The sequence below is a fragment of the Micromys minutus genome (assembly GCF_963924665.1).
Source record: "Micromys minutus genome assembly, chromosome: 1".
NCBI lineage: Eukaryota > Metazoa > Chordata > Mammalia > Rodentia > Muridae > Micromys > Micromys minutus.
This window is the reverse complement of record NC_137969.1, coordinates 225,680,699-225,686,395: the sequence shown is the minus strand read 5'-3', so window position 1 is coordinate 225,686,395 and position 5,697 is coordinate 225,680,699. Positions and strand designations below refer to the sequence as shown.

Genomic DNA, 5,697 nt, shown 5'->3' with positions numbered 1-5,697 from the left:
CTTTTTTACTTATTTATTTATTTATTTTGATTACCAGTTAAATTCAGAATTTTAATTCCATACCTTAACAATGAAGGGTCATACAGCACATACCTAGCATGTCAGTCTAATGTACACAGCTATTATCAGTTACACAAGTTATGGCCTAACAGAAGCTAGGAAACTTCCTAAACTAGTTTTTACAAGCATTCATTTTCATCTTAACAATAAAGTCATCATACATCCAGGGCAAAGTCAGAGCTTTTACGTTTGTGTTTATTCTTCATTTAACTTTTAAAACACTACTATAGTTGAATATTAAAACAAAAACAATAGCCAAGAAGTGAGCATGTTATGCTTACAGTCCTTCCCACATTCACTACTGCACACAGAATGTCAAAGTGACTGGCCCATTAAGAGGTCTGGCACTGAACGCCACCCCTGGGGTGATGTTCGTCATCCTCATAGGCTTCTCCATAATAGTGATGACATCTTTCCAGATTTGGATCAAAGTCTACCAGTTCTACCTGATCCATTTCATCAGTCTCTTCCTCTTCCTTTCTTTCAGGAAGGAGTTTTTCCAGCAAAGAGCATTTATCAGGAGAGAGAAAGTGATTTTCAGGAACGTTCACCTTAAACTCAATGATTAGATGTCCCTTTTCATATGGCCGATGGTATATTGGCATACCTTCATTTAGCACACATTTTATATCCCCATGCTTGACACTCTGACCTGGATGAGAGGTGATGACTATGGTTCGGTTGTCAAGAGTAGATATTGGCTTTTGGAAGCTACACAGTGCATCCACCAGCTGTCCATCCATACACGAGAAAAGGTCTCCTGGCCTTGTAAAAACAGCATGGTCCTTCTTATCTAACACAGTGATAATATCTCCTGGCTCCAGTCCTGGTTCTTGGTCTCCTTTACCATGGAATGTTATCTTCTGACCATCTTTCATGCCTTTATCAATATGAGTCCTAAAAGTTTCTTCTCTTTAACTGCCTTTCTTCCATTGCAGCTTTTACATCTGTCTTTAGGACTGATGTGTTCGCCATGACCCTGGCACTCCCTGAATTTGCTGAACCATTCCTGGTCTAATCTGATGAATCCTAATCTACATGCCTGTCCTACCCACCCCGGCAGTTAGGACAGCACTCTACCGCTCCTTTCTTACCACCTCAGCCTTCACATTTGTCACAAGTTACATTCTTTTGCAGAGCCAGATTTCTTGTTGCAACATTATATACGTCTTCTAAGGTCACTGAGAGTTGATGCACAACATTTTTACCTCTCCTTTCTCTTTGCATTCTTCCTCCTCCTCCAAAGAACATGTCAAAGATATCCATGGGCGAGCCAAAACCAGCACCTATGCCTCCCTCTTTAATCACCTGCTCACCTCCTTTGTCATATAATCCCCCCCCTTTCTGAATCAGCAAGAACTTTATAAGCTTGAGAAATCTGTTTAAACTTTTCTCCTTCATTTGAATTCTTATCAGGGTGGTACTTCAAGGCCGATTTTCTATATGCCTCTTTCAATTCTTCCTGGGTGGCATTGGGTTTGACCCCAGAATATCATCAAAGTTCAGCCAGAAGGTACTCCTCTACCACCCACCAAGCATTCTGGAAAGTTCCATCTTTTTCCTTTTATATTTCTTATTCTATTCATTTGGTGCCAAAACCCAGTACCAGTCATGTCTTTCCTTTTTTATTTCTTTTTCTCATTCAAACAGTTTACGTCACTGGTGTGTTTATGCACATCCTTGTCTGTGTGTCCTAACAGTATGACCTGTAACGTACAGCTGAACTCAGCATTAGTGATCACCAATAGAGGTCAGAGCATACTCAGTGGTATAGATAGCTTACAGAAGACACCCCTAAGCCAGATCACACCAGAGAGACAACTGAGCCAAGCCAGCTAAAAGCAGAAGAGATCAGATGTGTGTGATAACAACCCTTGCTATTGTAAACTCTGACAACATTAAAGAGTAAATCTCAGATTTTAGGAATGTTCTGGACCTTCCTAAGTACTGATTTCCTTGTGTGAAAAGTAGGTTAATATAGCATTTTATAGCCCTGTTACAAGAATGTGGTGACAGAGGAAATGGGCCACACTCCACACAATTCAGCCATAATAATTAACTAATAATTAACACAGGCAGTTCTGAGTAAAGGACAAAAGGCAGTGGTAGTTAAGCTGATGTAACCAAGAGATATACAGGGCAGTGGCTAAAAGAACTTGGACGCTTCTTTCTTAAGCCCTAACTTCTCTGTAGGCAAAATATAAAAAACCTGAAACTTTCCAAAAGGTGAACCACTCAGGAAATTCGAAAACTATAAAAAACAAATGAACAAAACCAGAAACTAAACCCAAATTGAGAAGAGACAGAAAGACTTAGACACACAGAGGAGGAAAGGAACCAGACAAGAAAGGTAGCAGAGATGGCTCACTTCTGTACTCTGAGCAAGAGGATCAGGAGTTCAAGGTCATTGTCATCTACATAGCAAATTCAAGGCCAGTCTGTGATAAGGAAACTCTATCTTATAATAAACCAATACAACACCACCACCCTCTAGATGAGAAGTGATTGGTAATTGATGGCTGCTGGAAGAAAAACAGTTAAGATTTCATCGGAGATGCAGCCCCTGAAGTGATTCACACACTCTCGTAGGCACATGCGGACAGCATTAAGTAGACATAATTGGGGGAGAGGGAGCAAGAGGGAGAGAGAATTATATATATATGTGTGTGTGTGTGTGTGTGTGTGTGTGTGTGTGTGTGTAATACACACACTATATACATATATATGTAGATATGTGTAAAGGGGAAGAAACCATATGAGGCTGGGAAGAAAAACTAGTGTGGTATCAGTGAAGGAATTGGAGATTGGAGGGGAAGGAATTGGGAGTGAGTTTGATCAAAATATTTATGCATTATGAAATTCTCAGTAAAAATTGGTATATTTTATTGTGCATAAGTTGTTCCTCATTGAAGTTGATTTTTAGATGGAAGTATAATAAAAACATCAAATTACAACTCAGTAGCCAGAACGAGCTGGGACTCTGTAGGTGAAGGCACAGTGTCTTACGAAAAAGGGCTGGAAACGTACTCAAGGGTTGAGTGCTTGCTGCCATGTACAAGGCTCACTCTCAGTCATGCATAGAAAAGAACAAAGTTTATTTTTTGGTTTATATAAGTGAATGTTTTACAGACAGACTTAGCCCTCTTGAATTAACTTAGATTATTTAGCTGTCTGCTTGGAGTAATTTAGAGTCCAAGTGGTATTTCCAGCTTTTGGCTTTGCTTCCTACAAGAATCAGCTTCACTCTGAAGCTGGCTTGCTTTATCAGCTCCCCTTCTTCCTCCCCTTCCTCCTCCTCTTCCTTGTCTTCCTCTTCCTCCTCCTCCTGACCCTATTATCCTCCTGCCTCAGCCTCTGGAGTTCTGAAATCAGACGTGCATCATCCACTCCTGAGTTCCACTGATGTTTCTTTTAAGAGATCTGTTTATTTGTATGTGTTGGGATTCTGTAAACCCCACCTCACAGTTACCTGGAAACAGCCAGGTATGCTTTACCCCAGTTACCTGGCACTATAAAGGGGGGCTACTTGCCCCCTCCTCTTTCTCTGTGTTCTTGCTCTTTGCTCTCCCGCTCTTGCTCTCTGCCCCCTTGCCCCTTCTCTCCCCATTCCCTTCCCCCTCTCTCTCCACAAGCTCATGGCCAGCCTCTACTTCTCTACTCTCTTCTCTCTCTCTGACTCTACTACCCTCTTAACTCCCCTCCCCATGCCCTGAATAACTCTATTCTGTACTGTTGTGTGACAGTTTCCTCAGGGGGAAGGGATTCCCAACATGGGTCTCCCAAAGGCATCCCTCTTGCCCCTATGCCTCCTCGCCACACCTCCATGGAGTGTATCCCCTTCTGTCTTCATTTTTTAACTAACACCGGTGCCAAAAATCTTTTCTTTTTTATATACACATCAGTATGTATCCGTTCCAGAGTGCAAATACGGGTGTTTGCAGATGTGTGCACCTGTGGAAGCCAGAAGAAGGTAACATTCCCCTCTACCTTTCTCCTTTTAGACAGGGTTTCTCTGACTCTGAGGCTTGGGATTTCTCAACTAGTTTGGAAGCCAGCAAGCTCCAGTGATGTTTGTCTCAACTTGTGGAACCAGGATTACAGGTTACAGGTTACAGGGTTACAGAGTTACATGCTTGGACCACATGGCTTGCTACATTGGTGCTGATGTCCAAACTCCTATGCCTGCATAGCAGGCACTTCTCACTGATCAGCCATCTCTCCAGTCCCCTCCATGGAGGCATCTTTGATCCTTGCTACAAGCTCTATCAATTCCCTAATGTCTCCTTGTTCAAAACTGTATCATCTACTTCCCTTGAATCTATCCCTAAGGTCATATTGACTGTTATGTTAGTTAACTTTATCACTCTCCTTAGTCAACTGTGCAAAATATATGAGATGAGCAACTTAAAAAAAAACAAAAAAACAAAAAAACCACCTCTTCACAAAACGTAGTGTCTTATCCCTGTAATCTCAGCACTTGGGAAGCAGAGGCAAGAGGATTGCTACGAATTCGAGGCCTACTAAGTGTACATAATGAGTAGGAGGCCAACCTAGGTCACAGAGTAAGACTCTCATAAAACCAAAACTGTAGGACCCGGACCCTTGGTCAGTGGTACTTAGTTGGAGACGCCCCTGAGTGAGACACCAAGATGCAGATCAATGCAAAAGCAAGATGTTTATTTTCCTCAAGGTGAGTGACTAGAGTGACCCCAAAGGGCTATTACAAGCAGTTTTTATACTTTTACATCAGCAAGTTACAGTTCAATTTATTGGCTAAGTATATTGACCTTTAAGTCTGTTGGCTAGCAAGCACCAGACAGTCTTGGCCTAGCCTGAAAGCTGGAACCTGGTGGGTGTAAGGCTGGGGAAAGCCTCTAGGGTCCTTCAAAACCAAAACCAAGAAAGGGATCCTGCTCATGCACAATGGTTGCAGAACTGTCAATCTGTAATCAGCCAGGCCTCTCTGGGTCTGTAGTGGTGCAGGAGTACATCACGGTGACAGGACACAGAGATCTGTATGTGGGTCAGCTCAGTCTGGAACACCCAACTGCTGGGACCAGATGGAACAGGAAAGGAGAGGGGAAAACTCTGCCGTCTGGATGGAGCTGAGTGCCTCCTACTGTGCCCATCACACTCCAGACTCCACTTACTCAGCTTCTGCCTTTGACATGCTGTGCAATGCTGGCCTTGATTCTGAAGCCTCTGGATTCTTGGACTAAGCCATGATCTTGACTTCTCTGGCTCTCCAGCTTGCAGACAGCTGACTGTGGGACTCTTTAGCCCCTGTGATCATGAGGGCGAATTCCCTTAAAAATCTTCTATTCTAAATTTTAAAACATATATATATATATTACATATACTTATATATTATATAATAAATACATATATATATGGAAATTGAGTAATACACATTTGGTGGGGAAAAAAGAAATAAAAAAAGAAAGAAAGGAAAGGTATGACTGCTCTGGGTATGGTGGAGAACATTTATAGTAGATATGTAGGAGAGCACAGCCAAAGGCAGATATATCTGGGGGAGTCTAGAGTGGTCAGGACCCTGAACCATGTGGGTAGAGGGGGAAGGGTAAAGAAGACAGGAACCAAGTAGAGCAGCCAGGAGGCCAAAAGTGCAAAAGAAGC

At 42.3% G+C, this 5,697-nt stretch overlaps 1 pseudogene across 1 annotated transcript; it reads right to left on the bottom strand.

Moving 5' to 3' along the window:
- Positions 1-392: 392 nt before the first annotated feature.
- Positions 393-1,549, bottom strand: LOC308417568 (dnaJ homolog subfamily A member 1-like; annotated as a pseudogene). Its single transcript has one exon. The product of its transcript is annotated as a dnaJ homolog subfamily A member 1-like (transcript).
- Between the last annotated feature and the right edge of the window lie 4,148 nt (positions 1,550-5,697).